Source organism: Oncorhynchus kisutch, linkage group LG14, assembly GCF_002021735.2.
Source record: "Oncorhynchus kisutch isolate 150728-3 linkage group LG14, Okis_V2, whole genome shotgun sequence".
In the NCBI taxonomy this organism is placed as follows: Eukaryota; Metazoa; Chordata; class Actinopteri; order Salmoniformes; family Salmonidae; genus Oncorhynchus; species Oncorhynchus kisutch.
The window spans coordinates 2,264,640-2,285,771 of NC_034187.2; positions in this window are offsets into that span (position 1 = coordinate 2,264,640).

Genomic DNA, 21,132 nt, shown 5'->3' on the forward strand with positions numbered 1-21,132 from the left:
AGTGGGGTCCATTCTGAACAGGTAATAGCAGGAACTAGAGTGGGGTCCATTCTGAGCAGGTAAAAGCAGGAACTAGTAGTGGGGTCCATTCTGAGCAGGTAAAAGTAGGAACTAGAGTGGGGTCCATTCTGAGCAGGTAATAGCAGGAACTAGAGTGGGGTCCATTCTGAGTAGGTAAAAGCAGGAACTAGAGTGGGGTCCATTCTGAGCAGGTAATAGCAGGAACTAGAGTGGGGTCCATTCTGAGCAGGTAAAAGCAGGAACTAGTAGTGGGGTCCATTCTGAGTAGGTAAAAGCAGGAACTAGTAGTGGGGTCAGTAGATCCCTGTAACATTAACAATGTTATTTTAATGGACAAAAAAAATGTGCTTTTCTTTCAAAAACAAGGACGTTTCTAACAGACCCCAAACTTTTGAATGGTAGTGTAAATTAACCTTAAATTAAAATTAAACAGAAATACCTAATGTACACAAGTATTCAGAACCCTTTGCTATGAGGCTCAATATTGAGTTCAGCTGCATCCTGTTTCCATTGATCATCCTTGAGATATTTCTACAACTTGATTGGAGTCCAACTGTGATAAGTTACATTTATTGGACATGATTTGGAAAGGCACACACCTGTCTATATAAGGTCCCACAGTTGACAATGCATGTCAGAGCAAAAAACAAGCCACGAGGTCCAAGGAATTGTCCGTAGAGATCCGAGACAGGATTGTTTCGAGGCACAGATCTGGGGTAGGGCACCAAAATAATTATGCAGCATTGAAGATCCCCCAAGAACGCAGTGGCCTCCATCATTCTTAAATGGAAGAAGTTTGGAACCACCAAGACTCTTCCTAGAGCTGGCTGCCTGGCCAAACTGAGCAATCGGGGGAGAAGGGCCTTGGTCAGGGAGGTGACCAAAAACCCGATGGTCACACTGACAGAGCTCCAGAGTTCCTCTGTGGAGATGGGAGAATATTCCAGAAGGACAACCATCTCTGCAGCACTCCACCAATCAGGTCTTTATACTAGAGTGACCAGACGGTAGCCACTCCTCAGTAAAAGTCATATGACAGCTCGCTTGGAGTTTGTCAAAAGGCACCTAAAGAAACTCCCCAAATACAGGTGTGCCAAGCCTGTAGCGTCATACCCAAGAAGACTTGAGTCTGTAATCGCTGACAAACATGCTTCAGCAAAGTACTGAGGAACGGGTATGAACACTTATGTACAGTTGAAGTTGGAAGTTTACATACACTTAGGTTGGAGTCATTAAAACTCAATTTTTCAACCACTCCACAAATTTCTTGTTAACAAACTATAGTTTTGACAAGTCAGTTATGACAGCTTCTGTTAGGCTTATTGACATCATTTAAATTGTTTAGCTTGGGTAAAACTTTTCGGGTAGCCTTCCACAAGCTTCCCACAATAAGTTGGGTGTATTTTGGCCCATTCCTCCTGACAGAGCTTGTGTAACTGAGTCAGGTTTGAAGCTGCACACGCTTTTTCAGTTCTGCCCACAAATGTTCTATTGGCTTGAGGTCAGGGCTTTGTGATGGCCACTCCAATACCTTGACTTTGTTGTCTTAAGCCATTTTTCCACAACTTTGGAAGTATGCTTGGGGTCATTGTCCATTTGGAAGACATTTTGACCAAGCTTTAACTGATGTCTTGAGATGTTGCTTCAATATATCCACATAATTTTCCACCCTCATGACGCCATCTATTTTGTGAAGTGCACCAGTCCCTCCTGCAGCAAAGCACCCCGACAACATGATGCTGCCACCCCCGTGCTTCATGGTTGGGATGGTGTTCTTCGGCTTGCAGTCTCCCCCTTTTTCCTTCAGACAGAACGATGGCCATTATGACCAAACAGTTCTATTTTTGTTTCATCAGACCAGAGGACATTTCTCCAAAAAGTACAATCTTTGACCACATGTGCAGTTGCAAACCGTAGTCTGACTTTTTTATGGTGGTTTTGGAGCAGTGACTTCTTCCTTGCTGAGCGGCATTTCAGATTACGTCAATATAGGACTCGTTTTCCTGTGTCTATAGATGTCAGGAAAAACTTAGTTTAAATGTATATGTATGTAAACTTCCGACTTCAACTGTGTCGTGTCTTTACTATCATTAACTGAAGACTGATAGTTTTTCTCAAAGATTCTCTGTAATTAGTAACTAATGAACTAGGAAGTCGGGGCACCAAGGAAAAATATTCAGATTACAAAATTATCATTTCCTAAAATAACTTTTCAGATATTTTATCTGATCAATTAGTCTTCGAATTAATGAATTATTTACTTTACCTCACGCTGGTCTCATTCCAAATGTCGTAAATTGTTGGTTATCTGCACGAACCCAGTCTTCACTATGAGTCATCCATACATCAATTGTCTTAAATCATTTATTTATTACTAACTAAGTAATTCACAGAAATGCATAAACAAACAAACAAAGGGAAATGTAATGATAGGAGAATGTGCCCCTAGTGGGCTGAACCGGCATGGCGGCTTGTTAGACAAAATGGGAGTGGGGGTCGACTAAGAAGTCACTAGAGTTAATGATTATAACAATTGAAATGCTGATCCTTTACACATGAACGCTCACTCATTCGGGTGAGTGATTGCAATCAATATATATATTTACACTCAGTGTGTCGTCTTGATCGCTGGTGAAAAGTTTGTCTTTCGTAGAATTGTCTGTCTCTTTCCCTCTCTCTCTGTCTTGGTTAGAGGGGATAGTTCAGAGTAACATTCATTCATGTTGTCATAGAATAGATGTTTCGGCGGTTGTCGGTCTTCGTATTCTATGATACCGAATTCCTAGCTGCAGACTAGTAATTAATATCAAAGACTTGTTCTCATTCTGTCGGTATCGATAGTCTAAGAGTTTAACCACGTGGTATGGTTAAAATATTCAGCAATGGTCTACAACCTTTGTACTGCCGTGATTGCGAGAAGCAAGGTCTGGTGATAATTTCTCAAAGTTGGGTTTTATTCGGAATTGCAGAAAAGTGGCTGTCCCAGGATATCTGACCCTAACTGGGCTCAGGGGCTGTCCCAGGATGTCTGACCCTAACTGGGCTCAGGGGCTGTCCAGGATGTCTGACCCTAACTGGGCTCAGGGGCGGTCCTCTGATTTAGTTCAAATCAAAAGGGAATTGTATTTTTCTTCATTAAACAGTCCACAATCATTACACAATTATACAAACAGTATCATACTCACTCATTGATCTTATACAACAATTAGATATCTGAGGCTATTATATAAACAGCGTTATGGTAATGTGGCCACACCGTCTCCCATGAGCTTCCCCAAGTTGTGACAAACGGACCAGTTCGTAGCTGGATTCTTCACCGATCTTTTACACTTCCTCCGGAACATGAAATTTGTTTTCTACCTCAAGTTCTGTGAGTTGGAAGGATTTCCTTTGTCCTCTGTGAAAGTTTACCCTCTCTCTACTATGTGGCCATGTGGCAGGGTTCTAAGGAATTTACGACCTCTGACCACAGCAGCCTAGTTGAAGGAGGCAAGGGGGGAGGCAGGGAGAGGGGGATGGGGTTGCTATACCCAAAGAGGCCAACGTCATGACAACTGTAAATGAGATATTTCAGTTTTTGCTAAAAACCTGTTTTTGGTTTGTCATTTTAGGGTATTGTGATGTCATTATGGGTTATTGTGATGTCATTATGGGGTATTGTGATGTCATTATGGGGTATTGTGATGTCATTATGGGGTATTGTGATGTCATTATGGGGTATTGTGATGTCATTATGTGGTATTGTGTGTAGATTGATAAGGGGAAAAAACAATTTAATCCATTTTATTATAAGGCTGTAACGTAACAAAATATGGAAAAAGTCAAGGGGTAGGAATGAGGTCATTATTCTTATAAATATGTACGTTCATCGTGTCAGTAAACAGTGTCAAAATGTGTAACCCTATGTACTGAAAGACTTTAGTTTGTCCAGTTATCTCCAATGCTGTTGCTAAGTATTTATCACAGGCAACAAACACCTAACATCAGTCAGCTAGATAACAGTATTTATCACAGGCAACAAACATTAGTCAGCTAGATAACAGTATTTATCACAGGCAACAAACACCTAACATCAGTCAGCTAGATAACAGTATTTATCACAGGCAACAATCACCTAACATCAGTCAGCTAGATAACAGTATTTATCACAGGCAACAATCACCTAACATTAGTCAGCTAGATAACAGTATTTATCACAGGCAACAAACATTAGTCAGCTAGATAACAGTATTTATCCCAGGCAACAATCACCTAACATCAGTCAGCTAGATAACAGTATTTATCACAGGCAACAATCACCTAACATCAGTCAGCTAGATAACAGTATTTATCACAGGCAACAATCACCTAACATTAGTCAGCTAGATAACAGTATTTATCACAGGCAACAATCACCTAACATTAGTCAGCTAGATAACAGTATTTATCACAGGCAACAATCACCTAACATCAGTCAGCTAGATAACAGTATTTATCACAGGCAACAATCACCTAACATCAGTCAGCTAGATAACAGTATTTATCACAGGCAACAATCACCTAACATCAGTCAGCTAGATAACAGTATTTATCACAGGCAACAATCACCTAACATCAGTCAGCTAGATAACAGTTAGACTGTGAGCTACTTCTCTTCATATTAGAACAGATGGCTGCAGGAGGGAAATGGAGAATTTTAATCAGACATCTTGGTAGGTGTGAAACAGGGGAGTGGGATGAATTGGGTAGGTGGGGTCTGTGTGCGCGTCTGTCTGTGTGCGTGTACAGGAAAAGGGGAGTCTTGACATTGTATTTTGGGAGGGTTTCGTCTGGTAATCTAGCTGAAAGTGTAAAAGTGATCAGGCAGTGAAGCAGTAACAGAGGGAGGGAGGTTTTCACAGGCCGGTTGGCGGGTAGAGGCACATATGTTGGAAGGTTTGAGCCATATGGCTGTCTGTTCTATTTACAGTGGTAATTAAATACTAAACATATTTAAAGCTGCCGTTGGCTGGCTCTTTGGACCCCGTCAGTTAACAGAGGAGTGACGAGGAGAGAGATGGAGAGAGAAAGATAGAAATAAAGAGGGAGAGAGGGAGAGAGCAATACAATAGATAGATAGATAGATAGATAGATAGATAGATAGATAGATAGATAGATAGATAGATAGATAGATAGATAGATAGATAGATAGATAGATAGATAGATAGATAGATAGATAGATAGATAGATAGATAGATAGATAGATAGATAGATAGATAGATAGATAGATAGATAGATAGATAGATAGATAGATAGATAGATAGATAGATAGATAGATGAAGAGGGAGAGAGAGATATGGAGGGAGAGAGAGATGGAGAAAGAGATGGAGATATATGGAGAGAGAGATGGGATAGAGAGATGGAGATATATGGAGAGAGATGGAGAGAGATGGATAGAGATGGAGATATATGGAGAGAGAGATAGAGAGATGGAGATATATGGAGAGAGAGAGAGAGATGGAGAAAGATGGAGAGAGAGATGGAGAGAGAAAGAGATGGAGAAAGAGATGGAGATATATGGAGTGTGAGATGGAGATATATGGAGAGGGAGATGGAGAAAGAGATGGAGATATATGGAGAGAGAGATGGAGATATATGGAGAGAGAGATGGAGATATATGGAGAGAGAGATGGAGATATATGGAGAGAGAGATGGAGATATGGAGAGAGAGATAGAGATATATGGAGAGAGAGATGGAGATATATGGAGAGAGAGATGGAGATATATGGAGAAAGAGATGGAGATATATGAGAGAGAGATGGAGATATATGGAGAGAAAGATGGAGATATATGGAGAGGGAGATATATGGAGAGAGAGATGGAGAAATATGGAGCAAGAAATTGAGATATATGGAGCGAGAGATGGAGAGAGAGATGGAGATATATGGAGAGAGAGATGGAGATATATGGAGAGAGAGATGGAGAGAGAGATGGAGAAAGAGATGGAGAGAGAGATGGAGATAGAGATGGAGAGAGATGGAGAGGGAGATGGAGAGAGGGATGGAGATAGATGGAGAGGGAGATGGAGAGAGAGATGGAGAGAGTACTTCAGGTCCCCTCCAGCAGTACATCAGGGAGGGCCAGGGTTAGGGAGGGCCAGGGTCAGGGAGGGCCAGGGTCAGGGAGGGCCAGGGTTACGGAGGGCCAAGGTTAGGGAGGGCCAGGGTTAGGTAGGGCCAGGGTTAGGTAGGGCCGGGGTTAGGGAGGGCCAGGGTTAGGGAGGGCCAGGGTTAGGGTTAGGGAGGGCCAGGGTTAGGGAGGGCCAAGGTTAGGGAGGGCCAGGGTTAGGGAGGGCCAGGGTTAGGTAGGGCCAGGGTTAGGGAGGGCCAGGGTTAGGGAGGGCCAAGGTTAGGGAGGGCCAGGGTTAGGTAGGGCCAGGGTTAGGGAGGGCCAGGGTTAGGGAGGGCCAGGGTTAGGAGGGCCAAGGTTAGGGAGGGCCAGGGTTAGGAAGGGCCAGGGTTAGGGAGGGCCAAGGTTAGGGAGGGCCAAGGTTAGGGAGGGCCAGGGTTAGGGAGGGCCTTAAGGGAGGAGTTAGGGAGAGTTAGGGGTTTGGGGTTAAAGCGAGGCAAAGCCCTTGTGAGGGGTTAAGGTGACTGAGGGCCAGGGTTACGGTTAGGGAGGCCCTGGGTTAGTTGTTAGGGTGAGGGAGGGCAAGGGTTAGGGTGAGGGAGGGCCAAGGTTAGGGAGGGCCAAGGTTAGGGAGGGCCAGGGTTAGGGAGGGCCTTAAGGGAGGAGTTAGGGAGAGTTAGGGGTTTGGGGTTAAAGTGAGGCAAAGCCCTTGTGAGGGGTTAAGGTGACTGAGGGCCAGGGTTACGGTTAGGGTAAGGGAGGCCCTGGGTTAGTTGTTATGGTGAGGGAGGGCAAGGGTTAGGGTGAGGGAGGGCCAGGGTTAGGGTAAGGGAGGGCCAGGTTTAGGGTTATGTTGAGGGAGGTCCTGGGTTAGTTGTTAGGGTGAGGGAGGGCCAGGGTTAGGGTTGAAGTGAGGGAGGGCCAGGTTTAGGGTTAGGGTGAGGGAGGGCCAGGGATAGTTGTTAGGGTGAGGGAGGTCTTGGGTTATGGTGAGGGAGGCCCTGTGTTAGTTGTTAGGGTGAGGTAGGGCCAGGGTTAGGGTGGTGGAGGTCCAGGGTTAGTTGTTAGGGTGAGGGAGGGCCAGGGTTAGGGTGGTGGAGGGCCAGGGTTAGTTGTTAGGGTGAGGGAGGGTTAGGGTGAGGGTGAGGGAGGTCCTGGGTTAGTTGTTAGGGTGAGGGAGGGCCAGTTTTAGGGTTATGGTGAGGGAGGTCCTGGGTTAGTTGTTAGGGTGAGGGAGGGCCAGGGTTAGGGTGAGGGAGGCCCTGGGTTAGTTGTTAGGGTGAGGGAGGTCCTGGGTTAGTTGTTAGGGTGATGGAGGGCCAGGGTTATGGTGAGGGAGGCCCTGGGCTAGTTGTTAGGGTGAGGGAGGCCCTGGATTAGTTGTTAGGGTGAGGGAGGTCCTGGGTTAGTTGTTAGGGTGAGGGAGGACCAGGGTTATGGTGAGGGAGAACCTGGGTTAGTTGTTAGGGTGAGGGAGGCCCTGGGTTAGTTGTTAGGGTTGAAGTGAGGGGGGTCCAGGTTTAGGGTTATGGTGAGGGAGGGCCATGGTTAGGGGTTAGGGTGAGGGAGGGCCAGGGTTAGGGGTTAGGGTGAGGGAGGGCCAGGGTTAGTTGTTAGGGTTGAAGTGAGGGAGGGCCAGGGTTAGGGTGAGGGGGGTCCAGGTTAGGGTTAGGGTGAGGGAGGGCCAGGGTTAGGGGTTAGGGTGAGGGAGGGCCAGGGTTAGGAGTTAGGGTGAGGGAGGTCCTGGCTTAGTTGTTAGGGTGAGGGAGGTCCTGGGTTAGTTGTTAGGGTTGAAGTGAGGGAGGGCCAGGTTTAGGGTGAGGGGGGTCCAGGTTTAGGGTTAGGGTGAGGGAGGGCAAGGGTTAGGGGTTAGGATGAGGGAGGGCCAGGGTTAGAGGTTAGGGTGAGGGGGTCCAGGTTTAGGGTTATGGTGAGGGAGGGCCAGGGTTAGGGGTTAGGGTGAGGGAGGTCCTGGGTTAGTTGTTAGGGTGAGGGAGGTACTGGGTTAGTTGTTAGGGTTGAAGTGAGGGAGGGCCAGGGTTAGGGGTTAGGGTGAGGGGGGTCCAGGTTTAGGGTTAGGGTGAGGGAGGGCCAGGGTTAGGGGTTAGGGTGAGGGAGGGCCAGGGTTAGGGGTTAGGGTGAGGGAGGGCCAGGGTTAGGGGTTAGGGTGAGGGAGGGCCAGGGTTAGGGGTTAGGGTGAGGGAGGGCCAGGGTTAGGAGTTAGGGTGAGGGAGGTCCTGGGTTAGTTGTTAGGGTGAGGGAGGCCCTGTGTTAGTTGTTAGGGTGAGGGAGGTCCAGGGTTAGGGGTTAGGGTGAGGGAGGGCCAAGGTTAGTTGTTAGGGTGAGGGAGGGCCAGGGTTAGGTTTAGAGGGAGGGAGGGCAGGGCAGGGTTAGTGACATCTGTGGGAAGAGGCTGGTGACCTTGTCAGACTGAATGGGTGAGGCAGGAAGGACCAGTCTCCTGTTCCTCCGGAGGAGAGGCATCCCGGAGGATACAGAGAGTCAGAGAGGAGAGGAGGGATCAACACACATGGAAACAGTAGAACTATTTTATGGAAGTTTAAGCCGTCTCACTAAAACAGAATGAAAAACAACTATAAAAAAGACCCAGAGACCAGGCAGAAAACAGGCTGAATACACACTAAATATTCTTCATTTAGAAATGTAGAAGAATGTCTATGGACACTTTGAAGTCATTCCAATTAATCAGAGATCACTAATCACCGCTTTCCAAAACACATTAGTCTATTAAAATGTGCACCAACAATGTTGTGCAATTCTCTTTTTGGGTATAAATATGAATATCAGTTTCTGAAGCCCTCCCTCCCTCCCTCCATACTCTAATCTCCTGTTCATAGTGTGGGACAGCGCGCTCAGCAGGGAACACAGATAGGGCCTCTCTGTCTCTCCTCCTCCTGCTCTGCTTCTCCTCCACCTCTCCTAACGAGGAGCTGTGCAGGGTAATGAGGTAGCTCATCAACACTCTGCTGTGTTACTGCTCACAGGCTTTAATTAGCAGCTTACTGAAGACAGGGAGGAATCAGACAGAGCACAGCTTACTGAAGACAGGGAGGAATCAGACAGCATACTGAAGACAGGGAGGAATCAGACAGCATACTGTAGACAGGGAGGAATCAGACAGCATACTGTAGACAGGGAGGAATCAGACAGCATACTGTAGACAGGGAGGAATCAGACAGCATACTGTAGACAGGGAGGAATCAGACAGCATACTGTAGACAGGGAGGAATCCGACAGCATACTGTAGACAGGGAGGAATCAGACAGCATACTGTAGACAGGGAGGAATCAGACAGAGCACAGCATACTGTAGACATGGAGGAATCAGACAGCATACTGTAGACAGGGAGCAATCAGACAGCATACTGAAGACAGGGGAGGAATCAGACAGTCTACTGTAGACAGGGAGGAATCAGACAGCATACTGTAGACAGGGAGGAATCAGACAACATACTGTAGACAGGGAGGAATCAGACAGAGCACAGCATATTGTAGGCAGGGAGGAATCAGACAGCATACTGTAGACAGGGAGGAATCAGACAGCATACTGTAGACATGGAGGAATCAGACAGCATACTGTAGACAGGGAGGAATCAGACAGAGCACAGCATACTGTAGACAGGGAGGAATCAGACAGCATACTGTAGACAGGGAGGAATCAGACGGCATACTGTAGACAGGGAGGAATCAGACAGCATACTGTAGACAGGGAGGAATCAGACAGCATACTGTAGACAGGGAGGAATCAGACAGCATACTGTAGACAGGGAGGAATCAGACAGCATACTGTAGACAGGGAGGAATCAGACAGCATACTGTAGACAGGGAGGAATCAGACAGTATAATGTAGACAGGGAGGAATCAGACAGCATACTGTAGACAGGGAGGAATCAGACAGCATACTGTAGACAGGGAGGACAGATAGCATACTGTAGACAGGGAGGAATCAGACAGCATACTGAAGACAGGGGAGGAATCAGACAGTATACTGTAGACAGGGAGGAATCAGACAGCATACTGTAGATAGGGAGGAATCAGACAGCATACTGTAGACAGGGAGGAATCAGACAGCATACTGAAGACAGGGGAGGAATCAGACAGTATACTGTAGACAGGGAGGAATCAGACAGAGCACAGCATACTGTAGACAGGGAGGAATCAGACAGCATACTGTAGACAGGGAGGAATCAGACGGCATACTGTAGACAGGGAGGAATCAGACAGCATACTGTAGACAGGGAGGAATCAGACAGCATACTGTAGACAGGGAGGAATCAGACAGCATACTGTAGACAGGGAGGAATCAGACAGCATACTGTAGACAGGGAGGAATCAGACAGCATACTGTAGACAGGGAGGAATCAGACAGTATATTGTAGACAGGGAGGAATCAGACAGCATACTGTAGACAGGGAGGAATCAGACAGCATACTGTAGACAGGGAGGAATCAGACAGCATACTGTAGACAGGGAGGAATCAGACAGCATACTGAAGACAGGGGAGGAATCAGACAGTATACTGTAGACAGGGAGGAATCAGACAGCATACTGTAGACAGGGAGGAATCAGACAGCATACTGTAGACAGGGAGGAATCAGACAGCATACTGAAGACAGGGGAGGAATCAGACAGTATACTGAAGACAGAGGAGGAATCAGACAGCATACTGAAGACAGGGGAGGAATCAGACAGCATACTGTAGACAGGGAGGAATCAGACAGCAAAGAAAAAAAATTGAGAGAGGGGGAATGGAGAGACAGAGAGAAAGAGGAGAGAGAGAGAGACACAGAGAGAGAGAGAGACACAGAGACAGAGAGAGGGAAAGAGGAGAGGGAAAGGAGAGAGAGAGAGAGAGAGAGAGAGAGAGAGAGAGAGAGAGAGAGAGAGAGAGAGAGAGAGAGAGAGAGAGAGAGAGAGAGAGAGGAACAGAAAGAGAGAGAGAGAGAGAGAGAGAAACAGAAAGAGAGAGAGAGAGAGAGAGAGGAGAGAGAGAGAGAGAGAGAGAGACACAGAGATAGAGAGAGGGAAAGAGGAGAGGGAAAGGAGAGAGAGAGAGAGAGAGAGACAGAGAGAGGGAAAGAGGAGAGGGAAAGGAGAGAGAGAGAGAGAGAGAGAGAGAGAGAGAGAGAGAGAGATAGACAGAGAGAGAGAGGGAAAGAGGAGAGGGAAAGGAGAGAGAGAGAGAGAGAGAGAGAGAGAGAGGTGGAGAGATGGAGGGATAGAGAGGGGGACAGAAAGAGGGGGAGAGAGAGAGAAAGTTAGGGAGAGAAAGAGGGATAGAGAGAGAGAGTGAGAGAGCGAAAGAGAGAGATGTGGAGGAAGGGATAGAGAGTGGGATAGAAGGAGAGAGAGAAAGAGGGCTAGAGAGAGGGATGGATTGAGAGGGAGAGAGAAAGATAAGGAGAGAGAGATAGGAAGAGAGAGAAAGACACAGAGAGGGGAGAGAGATGGAGGGAGGGATCGGGAGAAAGAGAGAGAGAGAAACCATTTGGAAACCTACCAAAAAACAATTAGGCAACAACAAATTCAATCCCTTTTTGACAATTTCCTGGGTAAAACATTCCACTGTAATAGTGAAGGTGTAAACTTGGCAGTAGAAAATCTCAACAGTATATTTGACCTCTCAGCTTCCCTATCAAATCTAAAAATCTCAAATAGAAAACCGAAGAAAATGAACAACAATGACAAATGGTTTGATGAACATTGCAAAACTCTAAGAAAGAAATTGAGAAACCTGTCCAACCAAAAACATAGAGACCCAGAAAACCTGAGTCTACGCCTTCACTATGGTGAATCACTTAAACAATACAGAAATACACTACGGAAAAAGAAGAAACAGCACGTCAGAAATCAGCTCAATGTAAGAAGAATCCATAGACTCTAACCACTTCTGGGAAAATTGGATAACACTAAACAAACAACAATCCAAAATGGAGATGTCTGGGTAAACCACTTCTCCAATCTTTTTGGCTCTATAACAAAGAACAAATAGCAAAAACATATACATGATCAAATACAAATTTTAGAATCAACTATTAAAGACTACCAGAACCCACTGGATTCTCCAATTACCTTGAATGAGCTACAGGACAAAATAAAAACCCTCAAACCCAAAAGGCCTGTGGTGTTGATGGTATCCTTAATGAAATGATCAAATATACAGACAACAAATTCCAATTGGCTATACTAAAACTCTTTAACATTATCCTTAGCTCTGGCATCTTCCCCAATATTTGGAACCAAGGACTGATTACCCCAATCCACAAAAGTGGAGACAAATTTGACCCCAATAATTAATGTGGGATATGCGTCAACAGCAACCTTGCGAAAATCCTCTGCATTATCATTAACAATAGACTGGTACATTTCCTCAGTGAAGACAATGTACTGAGCAAATGTCAAACTGGCTTCCTACCAAATTCCTGTAAAACAGACCATGTATTCACCCTGCACACCTTAATTGACAAACAAACAAACCAAAACAAAGGCAAAGTCTTCTCATGCTTTGTTGATTTCAAAAAAGCCTTCGACTCAATTTGGCATGAGGGTCTGCTATACAAACTGATGGAAAGTGGTGTTGGGGGTAAAACATACAACATTATAAAATCCATGTACACAAACAACAAGTGTGCAAAAAACACACATTTCTTCCCACGGGGCCGTGTGGTGAGACAGGGATGACGCTTAAGCCCCACCCTCTTCAACATAAATATCAACGAATTGGCGCGGGCACTAGAAATGTCTGCAGCACCCGGCCTCACCCTACTAGAATCTGAAGTCAAATGTCTGCTGTTTGCTGATAATCTGGTGCTTCTGTCACCAACCAAGGAGGGCCTACAGCAGCACCTAGATCTTCTGCACAGATTCTGCCAGACCTGGGCCCTGACAGACCAGGGCCTTGACAGTAAATCTCATTAAGACCAAAAATAATGGTGTTCCAAAAAAGGTCCAGTCGCCAGGACCACAAATACAAATTCCATATAGACACCGGTGCCCTAGAGCACACAAAAACTATACATACCTCGGCCTAAACATCAGCACCACAGGTAACTTCCACAAAGCTGTGAACGATCTGAGAGACAAGGCAAGAAGGGCATTCTATGCCATCAAAAGGAACATAAAATTCAACATACCAATTAGGATTTGGCAAAAAAATACTTGAATCAGTCATAGAACCCATTGCCCTTTATGGTTGTGAGGTCTGGGGTCCGCTCACCAACCAAGATTTCACAAAATGGGACAAACACCAAATTGAGACTCTGCACGCAGAATTCTGCAAAAATATCCTCCGTCTGTGTACAACGTAGAACACCAAATAATGCATGCAGAGCAGAATTAGGCCGATACCCACTAATTATCAAAATGCAGAAAAGAGCTGTTAAATTCTACAACCACCTAAAAGGAAGCGATTTCCAAACCATCCATAACAAAGCTATCACCTACAGAGAGATGAACCTGGAGAAGAGTCCCCTAAGCAAGCTGGTCCTGGGGCTCTGTTCACAAACACAAACACACCCTACAGAGCCCCAGGACAACAACACAATTAGACCCAACCAAATCATGAGAAAAAAGATAATTCTTTCCAAAAATAATAAATAATAAGATGGAAATTAATTACTTAAAAATCATACAATGTGATTTTCTGGATTTTTGTTTTTGTTTTAGATTCCGTCTCTCACAGTTGAAGTGTACCTATGATAAAAATGACAGACCACTACATGCTTTGTAAGTAGGAAAACCTGCAAAATCGGCAGTGTATCAAATACTTGCTCTCCCCACTGTATATACATAACATGACATTTGTAATGTCTTTATTCTTTTGAAACTAATGTATGTAAAAATGTAAAACAAACAAAAAAGTGTAATGTTTACTGTTCATTTTTATTGTTTATTTCACTTTATATATTATCTACCTCACTTGCTTTGGCAATGTTAACACATGTTTCCCATGCCAATAAAGCCTCTTGAATTGAATTTGAATTGAGAGAGAGAGAGAGAGAGAGAGGGGGGAGAGAGAGAGAGAGAGAGAGAGAGAGGGGGAGAGAGAGAGAGAGAGAGAGAGAGAGAGGGGGGGAGAGAGAGAGAGAGACATGCTCAACATGAGTGTCACGTCCTGACCTTAGTTCCTTTTCTATGTCTCTATTTTAGTCTGGTCAGGGCGTGAGTTGGGGTGGGCACTCTATGTTGTTGTTCTATGTTTTGTATTTCTATGTTTTTGGCCTGGTATGGTTCCCAATCAGAGGTGGTTCCCAATTTGTTTTTAGAATGAGATAAACACTCAAATCTAAAAAGATTTCCGGACAAGAAGTGATGAACAACTATTCATTCAGAAAATACAAAACTTTGTCCTTAGAAAGATGTTTTATTCCTCTATTTGGTGAGGTCAGCGTGTGATGTGGGCAATCTATGTTTTGTATTTCTTTGGTTTTGACCGACTGTGGTTCCCAATCAGAGGCAGCTGTCTATCGTTGCCTCTGATTGGGAATCATACTTAGGTAGCCTGTTTTCCCACCTGTGTTGTGGGATCTTGTTGTTTGTTAGCTCTGTGAAGCAGAACGTGACGTTTCGTTATTCCTCTTGTTGTTTTTGTTTGGTGTTCTGAGTATTAAAGATCATGAACACTTACAATGCTGCACCTTGGTCTACTTCTTCAGACGAACGTTACAGAGCCTCAGGTTAAGACGTTTTGACTCTAGCTAGCTAACGTTAGCTACACAACAAAGACCTAGCCAGCAGGCTAACAAGCTTGCCAGAAAAAATGTCCAGAACAAACCTAGCAAGGGGAGTTTATACAACTACATCAAACAACCAAACTGAGTGAGTAAACCAAGAAGGAGCACGGACTCTAACTTCATCTTTGTGTGAAGATTTGTCACTCTTTTTGCTGTTATTATTTTATAGCTAAATTAGAGCTAGCAACAGCAGCAGACAGACAAACTGGTTGCCATGGCAACGGGGCACCAGGACAGAGCGGCAGCAGCAGAGCCCACAGGCACCATGTCCCCACTCACCCTCAGCGCTGAATCCATTCTCTACCCTCCAGAAGCCACAAAATGACACAACGAGGAAAGCTTTTGAATAGAAACTACTGAAGGGGAGGTCAGAAACCCTTTTCGCAAACTTCTGCAGACTTCTACAAAAACGGTGACGTGAGTAATCTCATCTTCCTCACTGACCAGCCAAATGCCTGGCGCTCAGCAGTCTGCTCTCACTACCCATCCATAAAGACAGAGAGAATCTGTAATGGGTGGAAGCTGAAAGTTAAAGAGACAGATGACCCTGACAGCACCATGATAACAATCAACCTCTACAAGACTGGGACTGTCATGGTGCAAGGTAACAGACTGGGACTGTCATGGTGCAAGGTAACAGACTGGGACTGTCATGGTTGCAAGGTAACAGACTGGGACTGTCATGGTGCAAGGTAACAGACTGGGACTGTCATGGTGCAAGGTAACAGACTGGGACTGTCATGGTGCAAGGTAACAGACTGGGACTGTCATGGTGCAAGGTAACAGACTGGGACTGTCATGGTGCAAGGTAACAGACTGGGACTGTCATGGTGCAAGGTAACAGACTGGGACTGTCATGGTGCAAGGTAACAGACTGGGACTGTCATGGTGCAAGGTAACAGACTGGGACTGTCATGGTGCAAGGTAACAGACTGGGACTGTCATGGTGCAAGGTAACAGACTGGGACTGTCATGGTGCAAGGTAACAGACTGGGACTGTCATGGTGCAAGGTAACAGACTGGGACTGTCATGGTGCAAGGTAACAGACTGGGACTGTCATGGTGCAAGGTAACAGACTGGGACTGTCATGGTGCAAGGTAACAGACTGGGACTGTCATGGTGCAAGGTAACAGACTGGGACTGTCATGGTGCAAGGTAACAGACTGGGACTGTCATGGTGCAAGGTAACAGACTGGGACTGTCATGGTGCAAGGTAACAGACTGGGACTGTCATGGTGCAAGGTAAACAGACTGGGACTGTCAAATGGTGCAAAGGTAACAGACTGAGGACGGTCCTGGTGGCAAGAGTAACAGACTGGGACTGTCATGGTGCAAGGTAACAGACTTGGGACTGTCATGGTGCAATGGTTAACAGACTGGACTGTCATGGTGCAAGGTTAACAGACTGGGACTCGCATGGTGTCAAAGGTACAGACTGGGACTCTCAAGTGGTGCAAGGTAACAGACTGGGACTCTCATGGTGCAAGGTAACAGACTGGGACTGTCATGGTGCAAGGTAACAGACGGGACTGTTCATGGTGCAAGGTAACAGACTGGCTGTGACTGTCATGGTGCAAGTACAGACTGGGAACTGGTCATGGTGCAAGTTAACAGACTGGGACACTGGTCAGGGTTCAAGGTCAACAGGACTGGGACTGGTCATGGTGCAAGGTAACAGACATGGGACTGTCATGGTGCAAGGTAACAGACTGGGACTGTCATGGTGCAAGGTAACAGACTGGGACTGTCATGGTGCAAGGTAACAGACTGGGACTGTCATGGTGCAAGGTAACAGACTGGGACTGTCATGGTGCAAGGTAACAGACTGGGACTGTCATGGTGCAAGGTAACAGACTGGGACTGTCATGGTGCAAGGTAACAGACTGGGACTGTCATGGTGCAAGGTAACAGACTGGGACTGTCATGGTGCAAGGTAACAGACTGGGACTGTCATGGTGCAAGGTAACAGACTGGGACTGTCATGGTGCAAGGTAACAGACTGGGACTGTCATGGTGCAAGGTAACAGACTGGGACTGTCATGGTGCAAGGTAACAGACTGGGACTGTCATGGTGCAAGGTAACAGACTGGGACTGTCATGGTGCAAGGTAACATTAGGCTGTTTGAAACAGAGTTTCAGACCATTAAGGAGAGAGCAGAGAGAGAGAAGGACACCACCAGTGACATGCCCTCCCACAAGACAAACTCCACCAGCACCACCCTCACGCCTACTCTCCCCACCCAAAAAGGCACATCCTGCACCACCCTCACGCCTACTCTCCCCACCCAAAAAGGCACATCCAGCACATCTCTTCCCACCATAGTGGAGGACACACCCCAGGAGGAGAGAGACCCCTCAGTGCAGAGCAGGCTCAGGCCCTCCTCACCATCATGGCTGACATGAGGGATGAGTTCACCAGACTGGAGGGGGAGGTTGTCCTGCTGAGGGAGAGTGTAAGCAAACAGGAACCAGACATCCTTAGAGGGGCTCCTAACCAAGGTGTAAACAGCCACCAGACATCCTTAGAGGGGCTCCTAACCAAGGTGTAAACAGTCACCAGACATCCACACCTTAGAGGGGCTCATAACCAAGGTGAGGACAGCAACCAGACATCCTTAGAGGGGCTCCTAACCAAGGTGTAAACAGCAACCAGACATCCTTAGAGGGGCTCCTAACCAAGGTGTAAACAGCAACCAGACATCCTTAGAGGGGCTCCTAACCAAGGTGTAATCAGCCACCAGACATCCTTAGAGGGGCTCCTAACCAAGGTGTAAACAGCAACCAGACATCCTTAGAGGGGCTCCTAACCAAGGTGTAAACAGCAACCAGACATCCTTAGAGGGGCTCCTAACCAAGGTGTAAACAGCAACCAGACATCCTTAGAGGGGCTCCTAACCAAGGTGTAAACAGTCACCAGACATCCTTAGAGGGGCTCCTAACCAAGGTGTAAACAGCAACCAGACATCCTTAGAGGGGCTCCTAACCAAGGTGTAAACAGCAACCAGACATCCTTAGAGGGGCTCCTAACCAAGGTGTAAACAGCAACCAGACATCCTTAGAGGGGCTCCTAACCAAGGTGTAAACAGCCACCAGACATCCTTAGAGGGGCTCCTAACCAAGGTGTAAACAGCCACCAGACATCCTTAGAGGGGCTCATAACCAAGGTGTAAACAGCCACCAGACATCCTTAGAGGGGCTCCTAACCAAGGTGTAAACAGCAACCAGACATCCTTAGAGGGGCTCCTAACCAAGGTGTAAACAGCCACCAGACATCCTTAGAGGGGCTCCTAACCAAGGTGTAAACAGCAACCAGACATCTACACCTTAGAGGGGCTCCTAACCAAGGTGTGGACAGAGCAGGACAGCAGCCTTGCAACACAGCTCAGAGGTTCAGCAAGAGAGAGATGGACTCAAGAGAGAGCTGACTGATCTAACCCAGGAGGAGAGAGAGAGCTGACTGATCTAACACAGGAGATGAGAGAGCTGACTGATCTAACACAGGAGATGAGAGAGCTGACTGATCTAACACAGGAGGAGAGAGAGCTGACTGATCTAACACAGGAGGGGAGAGAGCTGACTGATCTAACACAGGAGATGAGAGAGCTGACTGATCTAACACAGGAGGAGAGAGAGAGCTGACTGATCTAACACAGGAGGGGAGAGAGCTGACTGATCTAACACAGGAGGAGAGAGAGCTGACTGATCTAACACAGGAGATGAGAGAGCTGACTGATCTAACAGAGGAGGAGAGAGAGCTCCAAAAAGACAGACAGAGCAGCAATAACGATCTGACCACACTAAGCGAGGAGCTGCAGGAGAGAAAGAGACAGGCTGCAGGAGCATCTAGATGACCACTCCATGACAAAGCAGAGGAGCCGACCTCAACCAGCCAGGCCTCCCCAGCCCTGCCTGCTGCACCCCAGCCCCACAGATCAGCCTCCCACTGACAGCGGCACCGGCAGAGACCAGCCACACCCTTAGCTCCAACACCCACCAGCCCCCCCTCTGCCCCCTCCAGTCCAGAAGAAACAGACCAGCCACACCCCAGCTCCAACACCCACCAGCCCCCCCCCCCCCCCCCCCCCATCCTGTTGATGGACTCAAATGGGAAGTTTGTTCAGGAGAATAAACTTTTCCCTCGACACAAAAGGAGAAAGGTGTGGTTCCCAACAACGCAGAGGGCCATGGAGCTGCTTGATAAGGCCCATCTCGGGTCACCAAGCCACATAATCATACATACCGGAAGCAACGACCTGCGTGCTCAGCAGGAGAGGGAGGCGACTTCACTACGGGGAGTGATCGTGGTGTCAACCCTTCTACAGAGGAAGGACTTCCACCCTGCCACAATCCAAAGAATAAACGCCAGCCTCTCCTGGTACTGTGACCTGCGACCCAACGGACCGTCTCTATGACCGTGTTCACCTGTACAGGGAGACAGTCCCCATTCTTGCCAAGACTCTCCCCCCAGCACCAGCACCCTGGACCCTCCAGCACCAGCACCCTGGACCCCCCCAGCACCAGCACCCTGGACCCCCCCAGCACCAGCAGCCTGGACCTCCCCAGCACCAGCAGCCTGGACCGCACCAGCACCCTGGACCCCCCAGAACCCTGGACCCCCCAGCACCCTGGACCCCTCAGCACCAGCACCCTGGACCCCCCCAGCACCCTGGACCACCCCAGCACCAGCAGCCTGGACCCACCAGCACCCTGGAATCCCCAGCACCAGCACCCTGGACCCCCCCAGCACCAGCACCCTGGACTCCCCTGCACCAGCAGTGTAGCCTAGTGTTTAGAGTGTTGGACTAGTAACCGGAAGGTTGCAAGTTCAAACCCCTGAGCTAACATCTGTCGTTCTGCCCCTGAACAGGCAGTTAACCCACTGTTCCTAGGCTGTCATTGAAGATAAGAATTTGTTCTTAACTGACTTGCCTAGTTAAATAAAGGTTAAATTAAAAAAAGACCCACACAGACGAGGCCTACCCAGAAACCCAGACTTCCTGAAAGAAATTGCTGATGTTGATATTGTAGTAGTACAGGAAACAGTAGTAGTACAGAAAGCAGAGGTGATGTTTCCACTAAATTACAGTAAAAGGAATCAAACAGGGCAGAGACTCAGGTGGAATGGTAATATGGTATGCATCTGAACTAATTCATTCAATCAAATTGATCAAAACAGGAGAATTCTTCATCTGGTTTAAAATCAACAAGAAGACTATCTTAACAGATTAAAACATCTTCCTCTGTGCCACATACATTTCCCCCTCAGAGTCACCCTACGTCAATGAAGAGAGTCCCAATGTCCCCATCCTAGAGGGGAACATTAGTCACTTTCAGGGACCAACAACCACCTAAAAGGAAGCGATTCCCAAACCTTCCATAACAAAGCCATCACCTACAGAGAGATGAACCTGGAGAAGAGTCCCCTAAGCAAGCTGGTCCTGGGGCTCTGTTCACAAACACAAACAGATCCCACAGAGCCCCAGGACAGCAGCACAATTAGACCCAATGAAATCATGAGAAAACAAAAAGATAATTACTTGACACATTGGAAAGAATTACCAAAAAACGGATAAAAATAGAATGCTATTTGGCCCTAAACAGAGAGTACACAGTGGCAGAATACCTGACCACTGTGACTGACCCAAACTTAAGGAAAGCTTTGACTATGTACAGACTCAGTGAGCATAGCCTTGCTATTGAGAAAGGCCGCCGTAGGCAGACATGGCTCTCAAGAGAAGACAGGCTATGTGCTCACTGCCCACAAAATGAGGTGGAAACTGAGCTGCACTTCCTAACTTCCTGCCAAATGTATGACCATATTAGAGACACATATTTCCCTCAGATTACACAGATCCACAAAGAATTTGAAAACAAACCCTATTTTGCTAAACTCCCACATCTACTGGGTGAAATACCACTAGTACTTTAACTATTTACACATCGTTACAACACTGTATATAGACATAATATGACGTTTGAAATGTCTTTATTCTTTGGAATAATTGTTGTTTATTTAACTGTTAAATGTTAAATGTTAACATTTAACATGCCAATAATGTCCTTAATTTGAAATTGATTTGGATTGAACTGAAAGAGAGGGAGAGGGAAAGAGAGGGAGAAAGAGAGAGGGAGAGAGAGGGAGGGAGAGAGAGAAATAGAGAGAGATCGAGAGAGAGAGAAATAGAGAGAGAGAGAGGGAGAGAGAGAGAGAGAGAGAGAGAGAGAGAGAGAGAGGGAGAGGGAGAGAGAAATAGAGAGAGAGCGAGAGAGA